Source organism: Notothenia coriiceps, unplaced genomic scaffold (genome assembly GCF_000735185.1).
Source record: "Notothenia coriiceps isolate Sejong01 unplaced genomic scaffold, NC01 NC01_scaffold00000339, whole genome shotgun sequence".
Classification (NCBI taxonomy): domain Eukaryota; kingdom Metazoa; phylum Chordata; class Actinopteri; order Perciformes; family Nototheniidae; genus Notothenia; species Notothenia coriiceps.
Genome location: NW_011333040.1, coordinates 8,059,439 through 8,070,996, shown reverse-complemented (window position 1 = coordinate 8,070,996; position 11,558 = coordinate 8,059,439). Strand labels below are relative to the sequence as shown.

Sequence of the window (11,558 nt, the reverse complement as noted above, 5' to 3'; positions counted from 1 at the left end):
TGGGTCGACGACTCAGCTGATATCCTTTCTGTGCGACCAACAAGAATTGGGTAACACGACCCGACCTGATTAAAATCTGGCTACACGACCCAAACAAAATAAACTGGGTTCGATCACTAACTTTAATTGATATAGTGATCCAATTATACCTTGGTATGTAACCCAACAAATAACTGGGTTCGATCACTAACTTAACTTGATATAACAACCCGATTTATCTTATATTACATTACATATTATCACATTGACTTAATAGAGGTCTTGGTGTGGCATATATTTTTATTTTTTACGTAAATACTATTAAAGTTGTCGAAACCGTTTAGCGGTTGTAAGGGTAATAAGGTGATATTCTTCTTGGTTCGTAAAAGGTCGTAAAGGGGTAAATTAATAATCTTTTTTCTCAAAGTGAATGATAAACCTGTGAGTTGGATGTAGAAAAGTCAGAATCAATATAGAATTTTTTTATTTTAAAGTAAATTCAGATTGAACATAGTAAAAAAATGTAAATTATAGTGTCCGTCCAAAAAGAAAACCATTACTTATAGTGAAAACCACTCTTGAATGATGGGATGGTAGACTGAAAGCTTTAGGAATCCAAACTATAACATACAATAAGTACCCTGTATCAAGACTGATGCAAAACAAGTGACATTTGACCTTTTTAGAGAGGTTTAGCACCAAAAAAAACACCTCTGGGGTCATTTGGGTGTATTTGCCATATCTCTGGAACCAATTGGTCGATTTTAATGATTGACACCTCTTTTTAACCGTTAGAGCCAATAGAATTGAGGGGGAGATCCTAAGTCCACATACAAGTACACCATGAGGAGTGAGAGTGATGCGCACGCAGTTTGCCCAAACCAAAAGCTACGTTACACTCTGAAAACTGAAATTGCCATAAATATGAAGATGGATTATCAGTAATCATTTCAAAGTGAAACAGACACATTGGATTAACCATTGGATTAACCTTCAGCAGCGTTTTTATCGTTGTAATGCCATTGAAAGCAACTTTTGATCAGAACAACAGCAAAGGTAAGACTAATCCTGTTTTTGCGTCCCAGAAGCGTCCCGGCGCAGGGCTCCTCTAAAATTAGGATGAATCCTATTTTTGACGCGACGCAGCCGTAACGTAATGTCGGGCAGGCAGGAAGTGGAATGTTCAGAGCATATATAGCATATATATACTGTATATATATATATTATATATACACACACACACAAACTAATTTTGCTGACCCTATCCCTCCGTAGTCTTTCAAGTAGGAGGAGAAATGCCAGCGTTCTCCATCGGTTTACAGGCACTGTATAAATTATATATATAGAATAATTATGATGATGAATGTATTTTTTTACCACTAAAATACAGCAACACATCTTTGATTCATGTCGTTTATAACTGGAATATTACAATTACTATTAACTTTGACTGTACAAAGCAGCCTGTCCAGGAAATATGCCCACATCAACAAAAACTGTGAGCCGGCAGGCAAGACGCACCGCTTCTGAAATGCTTCTGAAATGCTTCTGAAATGCTTCTGAAATGCTTCTGAAATGTGCCCGGTAGGGTATGACGCCGGAGGAGGCCGGACCAAAACCGCGGCGCGGCCGTAACGCGACGCAGACGGCCCCAGTGGAATCTAGGGGTTAGCATTTTTTCGCACAGGGCTAATTCAGAGGCTCGACGTTAGACTTGTGTTTCGTTTAACAAAAAATGGTTCATATCGTCAGTTAGCTCAGTTTCTTCCCATTAAGTGGATATGACACATTCATAGTTTGTTAAATGTTAAGAAGCCCTCAGAGTCTCAGACGCTGTTTCTTGCAAGATGTTGCGTTTTGGGGCTTAACAGGTTATTAATGCACAGTTGCAGATGATTACATTCACAATGTTGATCAGGGGTGCCCACACTTTTTCAGCTTGGGAGCTACTTTTAAAATGACCAAGTCAAAGTGATCTACCTACAGGGCCGACCCGAGAAACTGTGGCGCACTTACACTTATTGTGCCGCATTTGCGCTTCAGATGAGGAGGTGAGGCCCCCCTTGTACCCTTTATTTAGTAGAATTGTATAAATTGGAAGGCTNTGTTACGCTCTCGTGTGTGTGTGTGTGACCGGCAAAGAGGTTAGCGTTCTCCTACGTACATCGTGTACAGAAGGCTCAGTGACGAGTCTTTGATGTGTCTTAGGAGGACCGTAGCCTGTTATGCTTCTCACCTTGTCCCGATCGTTCAACACGTCCACACAGGCCAGTATACTCTCAGGGCGAATGTAAAAGGCGGTCGTCTAAACCTTTAACCAGGCCGCGTTTCGTACACATCTCCTAAAATTCCTGCGTTCAGATGGGTACACGTCGGAGACTTTAATGGGGTTGGAGTCGCGAGTATATTATCTCTCAATGCTGCGCTCGGCCTTCAGGTTTTTGAATAGCAGGCCAATTACATCTGTCCTCACAAGGGGCCTTCAAGTACAAGCCTTTACACTACGTACTATTGCTCTCTATTTGATGTAAAACATTAATAAATCATTTTTCATAGGGGTGGGCGATACCACAAAATCTGGATTCGATCCGATACCAAGTATTTCAGGGCCAGTATCGCCGATACCGATCCTGTCTTTATTCATGGAAAGTTTCTTATGTACTTTCATATAGGGGAGAGCTGCATGACATGATTTTTGAGCTGAAAGCATCATAAATAGACTAAATCTGAATTCATTTCCATGAATAAAGACAGGACAGTTTTTATAGGCAAACTTTTGCAGATTTTAAGTGCAAACATGAAAATATAACAATACAAAGTGGCCAGAGTGGCGAACTGTCTTCTTGCACACATCACAGTTCGCTAAGTTTTAATTGCCAGTTGTGAAATTGCTCCACACAACGCTCCTCTTTCTCTCAGCCATCATGCCGCGCGTGTGTGTGTTGCACTCGCGAGTCGCTGGCTGCTGCTGTCCTGCCCTGCTGGCTGCTGTCAGTCAGTTTGATAATCGGCGTTCAGGCAGGGAGCGCGCTGCGCGTGCGCGAGCGTCGAGGAGAGGAGGACAGCAGTGGAGAGAGACGAAAAGAGCATATACCTGTGTTCGTATGCACATAGTTTTTTAAAGAAATTGACGAGTAGAGGAGACGGGAAAAAAAGTGTAAAACTATCGATCCTATTGGCTCTAGTATCGATATTTTGAAACGTAACGTAATATCGGAAGTATCGATATTTTGGGATCGATCCGCCCACCCCTAGAGACTACCAATAGAAATACATTGCTTTTAAAATCCTGCTGGGCAACACGAAAAAAAGGGGAAAATCATGTTGGTGAACACGAATCAATAGATTCAAAATCGTGTTGGTAAACATGAAATGTCATGAGACTGGGTTGAATTAACAGAGCTAACAGCTAACTTTAACAGGGCTTTGAGTTAACTGTGTTGAAATCTGCAGGAGATCTAGTTAACGTTAGCTAAATATCTGAGCTAACAGCTAACGTTAACAGAGAAANTATTTGAATTAACAATACAAACACACAATATTTATCAAATTATGTTAATTTAAAGTGGACCTATCATGCTATATGTGAATAATATAGTGTAGGACCATATCTATATAAGGCATGTTTATACTTTTTATTTTTCAAAATACCAAACAGATCATGAATTTTAGCCATTTCTCATTTCGCTCCATTTAACACTGTCTTTGGATCATGGGCTGATTCTGTGAGAACAGCACCATCTACAGGCCTGGCACATTGTCTAGGTTTTTTTTATGAAGTAATTGTATCTGGTGAGTTCGATAGTCGCTTGAGGACGCGGGCTGGTCCGGAAAAAACTGTGTTAAATTCTATCTCGGATTCCTATTTTGCTTCTTAGTATCGTATTTTTGAACGTAACGTTAAAATCGGGAAGACGATTATTTTACGCGGATCTATCCACCCCCTAGGGGACCTCATGAATCCATTGCCTTGTTTTTTTAAAATCCTGCTTGCAATCACGAAAAAAGGCCCCGGGCGGAAATCGTGTGGTGAACACCGAATCAATGATTTCAAATCGTGTTTGGTAACATGAAATGTCCATGAGACTGGGTTGAATTAAACAGAAGCTAACAGCTACTTTAACAGGGACCTTGAATTAACTGTGTTTGAAATCTGGCAGGAGATCTAGTTATACGTTTTAGCTAAATATCCTGAGCTAACAAACTAACGTTAACAGAGAAAAAGTTACATTGAGTGATATTATAATGTGTTGAAAGCTCGCTTCAGCAAAAATGTGTAATGTGGGAAAATAAGTTATCATGATGTGGTCATGATATATCATTGATATGAAAGGAAAAATGTCGATAGAAACATAAAAAGATTTAGGGCATATTTAAATTGTATTTAAAGATGTTTTTACTAAAAATGAGTGGAGTTAATATTGCTTTAGAAAAGTGTTCCTTAATTTTTCATTAAATTGAAAAATAAACGGGAAAATGAACGGGTTCATTAAAGTTGGAAATTAACTTTTTTGTAACTCTCTACTTTTATTAATTACCTTTGCTGTATTAACTTAACATTTTGTGTAAATTAATGAACATTTAAGGCTACTTTAAAAAAAATGTCATAAGTCTTTAATAGAGACCTGTCCACTGTAGTGTTTTTTTCAACTTTTAGAAATGAATGAAAGACGTGATCAGGTTCCCAGAAAGACAGAGAAACAACACTAATCCCCCTCTGATTAGGAATGAGTGGGCACCATGTGTCACAAACACCTGAAATGGTGAGAATAAAACCCTGATGAATCACCTCTCTGATTAAAGGGAGACATCATCAATCACCCGAGGCTCTGAAACCAATAAGCAGTGGACGGGGCGGATTTGTCTGCGATACAGAATCACTTTATTACAAACGTCCGTCCACCTTCCACGGAGACGTTTTCTGCACTTGAGAGATTAAAAGACGAGTTTCTTAGAGCTCAGCTGCCTCCTCATCAGGATTTATCCACACATATTGGACCTCTTGTTGCACGGTGTGTTATTTTCTTCATCACATTATTATTTCCATCGCATATCATAGACATCTATTCCCAAAAGTAAACCTTCATTCTGAAGCAGAGGAGATATCTGTCTGGGCTTGTTGGCCGAACACAGAGGCGTATTTCTTCTGGTCATTTGTGAGAGTTTGTATATTATGCTTCTATTACATGTCTTCTTTCAGAAACTGGTGGAAAGAAAACATCAACAAATGCAAATTTGTATTTTAATTTGCCATTTTACTTAGCAATAAATAATGCATTTTTTTCTGCATATTTCAACATAACATTTCAGAAAGCTTGTAATACGAAAAATAATTGTCTTATTGTAAGAAGTCACTATTGCAAATATTTGAATTAACAATACAAACACACAATATTTATCAAATTATGTTAATTTAAAGTGGACCTATCATGCTATATTTGAATAATATAGTGTAGGACAATACCTATATAAGGCATATTTATACTTTTTATTTTTCAAATACTCACATTTGATGTCATTCTCGTCATTTGTGAAATTGAAGGAGCCCGACACTGTCTAAAATCACTGAAGAATGGGTAAGTAGAGAATTACCTCGAAAGGACAGACAAAATTTGCTCGTAATTTTGTACTCTGGGACACGAGTAGCCAGGAGACCGTACAACCGTGCCGTACAATTCGACTCGAGTTTGTACCGTTTCGAAAGAGTGACGGGGCCAAAAACCTTCCAAAGAGTACCGGTGTTTCAGGGCGACAACAACTAGGGACACCCTGTCGAGGCTCACCGTTTGACACCGTTTTGTAACGTACACATCAGTGCTAATGCTACTCGGTTGTAAGTGCCACTCCTACAACTACTCACGATTCCTCCCTCACAGTAGGGATGCGGCCTGGATTCACAGTGACAAGAATGCAGTTTGCAAAACGACAGTTTTGTACGTTTTGCGTATCAAAGATAAATGTATTATGTGACAGCAAGGTAATAAGAGTGCTTTGTGAGCGAACAAATGAACACTAATATGTAAGAAATAATGTAAATAGTAGTGTGTTGCGGAATACTACTCCTTCACCCTAAAGTTTTCCTCTTAAGTTGTTAGTTTCAAATTTGCTAGTCCTTTTATTGAGGAATTTCCAGGGTACAGTACCGGTGAAGATGACTAGTATTAAGGTAACAACTCCAGATGCTCTTATGTAAATTTAACACGTTAAAAGTTTTTCAGAGTAACCAAAGAGTATGTCGTAGAGACATATCATACACATAAAGTGAGAGACATGGATTGTTGCCGAACAACCTCGAGGACGGGGGGGACACTCGGGTGACACGAGACTACCAGCCCCTGCAATGCTCCGCAGCCACGACGACTCCTCGCCTGTCCAAAAGGCCCAGCCGCTATGTCTCTCTGTTGTCGCTTTGAGTAGGACTCGTGTGATTTTGCGAGGTGTCGGCTTCATTTTTGGTTATTCACACCGAACTATAACTCTATTTCCAAATATTGGTCCCCACGTGTATTGACCCATGCACAGAGGCACACGGTGTCTGTCCCGACCGACATTGCAGGGTCAGACATGTTGCCCTTAATAGCGGGTTTTGTATGCGGTTGGCCAACGCCTCCCTTGAGGGGGGGAGTGACCTCTTGACGCGATTATTGTCGAAGCGGGTTTGCAAGTGCGAGACACAGGTTTTATGAGGGTGATCGGGGGGGGGGTGAAAGGACTTCATGAGGGTGATCGTTGGGGGGCGGGGCCAACCTTGCAAGCGGCTATTCTCCGGATTAGTTTATTCAAACTCTAACTCGGTCTTCAACTCAATGGTTTGGTGACTGAGGTCATGATAGACTCGATGGAGTGACTCTTTTCAATACACGTGGGGACAAATATTGACACGACACTCTTACCCAGACGCCTCTCGTAAAGCACCGGTGGTAGTGTCTGAGCAGATAATGGTCGCAAGTCCCTCGAGATACGTTCAGCTACCCTGAGGGACAATCAATCGTTCCCCAGGACCACACCCTCCACGAGGTGCCTAACCAGGTAAACCCGGTTAGCGCACCTCCGGTTAGGCCCAGTAAACAACAACTAAATCCCACAAGTGGTGCAGTGTTTGGGTGCTTCGTTTGTAACCTTTCTTCCTCTTTACAGGTTGCTCCGCAAGACCCCGTCGTATCTGTCCAGAAGAGACACCAATCTCAAAGAATGAGAGATGTCCCAATGAAAACCTCCCAAACACTGAGACGTCTGGCAAATGTAACGTCTTTTCGGAGTATTTGTGGGTGTTTACCCTGCCCATTATTGGCCCCTTTGCGTACTGTACTCTGTGAAATTTTACCGGATTACTTTCTAAATTGTGTATAATGTATGTAATTTTGAATAATAAAATTTTGTTCAACCACTTATTCGTCTTCGTTACTAATGAGTGTAAGGGGAGAGGTAGTCTGTGACAATACTGTAGAAGAACGGTAATGTTTTGATAAAAGTTAGCACATCGTTCTTCTTGAAAGTCCTTGCTATACCTTTAACTTTCTTATTAGTAAATATATGGAACTACATTAATGAACTGAATTTTCTATTTCTCCTAATACAATTATCATTCACCTGCTCTTTCTAAAAGAAAAGTGTTTATTTAATATGTTTAATCTCTCCAGGTTGTAAAAATGATAAATTTTGACGTTTCGATGTTCTTGTGAGAGTAAGGAAGAGAGTTAATTTTTCTGTGGTAATACTGCATAGAAAGCGAATTTGTTTTGAGGGAAAAAGTCAGTCATCCAACACCTAGGCTTTGGAATCCTGTGAGTTCCTGTATTGGGTTATATAAATTCAGGTTATCCGAGTGCTGTCCGGCACCATATACGAGTAATATAGTGTCGATTCCCCGCACCAAGCCGGGCCTGCGCTTCGCCTCCCGAGCTGTTGGGGGAATCGACACTATATTTACTCGTATATAGTGCCCGGACTTCACTCGATAACGAAAATAATTTTGCCAATAAGTTCACACCGTTATACTTTCTTTTTATGTGTGAGAATGTAAATTTATCAAAAATAATCATTTATTACTACAAGTTTTATTTTATCAGGCGAGGCAACGGAAGGAGGTGTTTTGTACTCCAAGTTCCACCTGTAACGATGCGTTGTTGTGCATTGTCGTTCTCTTGTATAATCCTGTCTCCGCCAACTAGGGTAATAAACCCGACAATAAATGTAATTACACATACAACCGACAAATAACACGTAGGTGACTTTTTGACAGGTCGGTAGTCATCGTACACGAATGCACCAGTGAACATCTTCCAACTCCACACAGCTTCGACACGAACCGCACCGCTCTTATAACGGAGGTGAAAGAGGCCAGGGGCATCTAACCCGAAGGTCATCGAGACCTCCTCTCGAAAGCGTGGACACCGTGATTGCCAGTAAGTAAAGAGACGAAACAAAGTTCTCGGGCGTAGTCTTTCGAAAAACTTAACACCATGAAAAGGTCAACCCCAAGATGGACGAGAGTGCATCGAGACGGTGACAGCCATCAAAATCCCACGAAAAAAAAGACCTCTATCCGTGACGAGTTAGGTGAGAGGTACTGAATCATTCTGGGGGGCCTGCCAGCTTCTAATTAGAATTTACAAAGGTAAAATACGAAACGATTCAAACAAAGCATTGCCTTCTTTAAATTTCATATAAATATTTTGACTGTTCAGTTTAGTGTCGTTAGAAACTACCCAGCTATAGCGCAAAAACGCCTGGAGAAACTATGTCTAAACTTTTATAGCAACGACCGAAATTTTTATCGTCGTAATTCACTGAACAGATTTGGAAAGTTTTCAATAGAGAAGATATGGGACCGGGATTACCGTTTCCCTTGACGCGCTGTGACTCTATACAAAACGGCAGACTACAGATACCGACCTGGCGACGCAGGTTTTCCCTCCCGGAAGACGGGGCATGAAGAGGCGACGAAAGGAACAAGGTCAAAAAGTCCGGGTTGCCTCGCTCATATGACAAAAAGAGTCTGCGCGCTCCTATGCTGACCAACACTTTTTCATTGAATGTCTAGGATGGGCACCACCATATGCGAGTCATATAGTGCCCGATTTCTTGGTTGTCTAAGCGAACTAAACTGAACAGGACAAATATTTTATTTTATCTTTTAAGTTAGTTACAATTAAAGTATCGGGTTATAGTGCTTACAATGGCAAACAGAGTCACCAGAAGGTGCAAACCATGTCTTATAGTCATACTGTTGTGCTGTGGGAGACTCTAGGAGTCTGGGAGTGAGCATGTTCCTTTTTGAAGGTCTTCTTTTGGGGGTGGTCAATTTCTCCTTGTACCCTCTTTGGAGTCCCTCTCGTAGTTCTCCCTCCCTAGGGAGGAGGGTCCTGTCTGCCTTGTCTGCACGTTATCTACGGCAACACATTTAGATTCTCTATTATGTAATATGTCGCATCAGGTTTTACAATCCTTTACGTACAAGACATTATTCTTCTACTTAGTGTGCCTCCTACAGTCGTTTTGGACACCCTCTGGTAGTCCCTTCATCATACTACTCCAGTCCGTCCTGGCGTCTCTTGACCAAGTCGGTACTGAGTTCAGGGTCCTGAGTCTAGGTCACGAGTCCCTATCTCCTAGGTCCTTGAGTCCTATTCTCCTAGGTCCTGAGGCCTGGTGTCGTTGTCCTAATCGGAGGCTGAGTCTAAGGGCCGCATAATATACCTGTGTTTTTATTTTACACCCCCTTTATTTTCCTACCAATAAGACTTGTACTCTCATGAGTCCATGTTTGTCTGTCTGTCTTTCTGCCTCATCCCACAGGGAGGGGGCTGTCAGATTCCGATATCGTCGATCCCTGATTGGCAGATGGATGTACGTGAGGGAATCCTATCCAGCTCCCTTTTCCCCATCGTTCATTCCTGTGTCTCCACCCTCTCGTGTATGTGTGACGACTAACTTCCTTCATAATATAGACAACATCTTGTGATATTCTCGGTCTTACGAACGTGGTTGTCGTGTAAAAGATAGATTTCTTATTGTCTTAGAGTTTCCAAAATACGTGAAGAAAAATCAAATGTGTCGTGATATGCGATAACTGGAACAAATGTGCTGGGATACGAGTTATTGTGTGAGCGTCTGTCTGTACATAAGTAAGTACCCATGTTTCCGGAGAAATTATATTTGATTTCCTACTTTGAGTACTCGTACTGAATGTTGTGTACTAGTATACTATAATCTATAAACATTGACGTCGTGCCTGTTAGATACTAAGTTTAGAGCCGGTCTTTACACAAACGCATAAGAGAGAGGCAGTCACTTTTCTTTGAGCCTCGAGGAGAAGGAAGAAGAAGACAGAAAATCCCAGCGACAAGACGCCCGGGCTCCAGTGCTACCGAGAATATAATCGCTCTATAATACTTCGTGCCGAGGACCGCTGCAGCTGTGTTCTGCTGCTTTGCTCTCTGAGAGAGTGCTGCACCTTGGCGCCAGCCTTTCTAAGGAGGGGCTTCTGTCCTACACTTCAGGTCAACGCAGTACATGTTCAAAATAAGGAGGTTGAAATATGTACTTCCACACAGTAAACGAATTTCCGACTATCCCTCTTGAATTACCTCCCAATACTCTGACTCTTTACACCAACCCCCAACAAAAAACAACGACTATACCAGTTACAACTACCCTTACTTAAAAGAAAAAAAGAAAAATTTAAAGGTGAAGGAGCGCCTTTATTACACACACCTGTCTTTTTTTCCTCGAGAGTTATACAATCGCCCAGACAAACGAACCGTTTCTGAGTAAACTATGACCTATAAGTGCCGTCCTCGGGTCCCCCCCCCCCTCCGGAGACTAACTTTTCTAACTACTGGGACTTCGGTTTTCATTCTTTCAACTTCAGACTTCCTTTTTTAGAGAATCACTCAAAACTTTTGAAGGTTTACTCAGTTCGAAAACAGGGGTCCCAAGATGACGTGAGTGTTCTCAGTAATTTAGTTATCGAGTTTATTGCATGCATTCCTCCTACTTGGTGTTTCGAGTAAAAAGCAGTTACATAAACCGCGTTAAGATACGCGATAAGACGAAATGTAATAAATGTGAATTCCGATATTGATCGATGTTGAGATCAAAATTGTTAAATAAAGGGAGAACAAGAATAATTAGTATTTCACATGCTATTTGGAAATTTCACACGCAAATGAGAACGACCTTGAAAGAAATTTTCCTCTGGATAGTACGGTTTTTACTGTGAAGACATGCAGAAAGTGTACTTGTACACAGGGGCCACGGTCCCTTGAGTGTTCACAGTCTTTTCGTAGTTGGGAGAGATAAAAGGAGTATGGGTTTAGGAATTTTTCCGACTTTGCCCTAGACTATGTCTGCTAGAGTCTAAACTTGTGAAGATACTGCAGCTGTCTTCACCGCGATGCACCGATAACCCGATTGAGGTGGTTAGTCCTCCTTTGTCGGTTTGCCTGTTACGCGACAACCGCGACCTCTGCCGAGCACATCTTATACGGTGTGGACATCTCACCGCAAGAGTGTTCTAGTGGGTACGTTTCTGTGCACCAATTTACTCGCTTTACTCCTTACCGATTTTACGTATA

At 41.3% G+C, this 11,558-nt stretch overlaps 2 protein-coding genes across 3 annotated transcripts in view; one reads left to right on the top strand and one right to left on the bottom strand.

Moving 5' to 3' along the window:
* Window positions 1-11,558, bottom strand: part of LOC104944474 (zinc finger protein 407-like) — a 78,557-nt gene that overhangs the window by 36,339 nt on the left and 30,660 nt on the right. The gene's annotated exons all lie outside the window — the stretch shown is intronic.
* The window catches only part of LOC104944458 (spectrin beta chain, erythrocytic-like), a 61,232-nt gene that overhangs the window by 24,894 nt on the left and 24,780 nt on the right, over window positions 1-11,558 (top strand). The gene's annotated exons all lie outside the window — the stretch shown is intronic.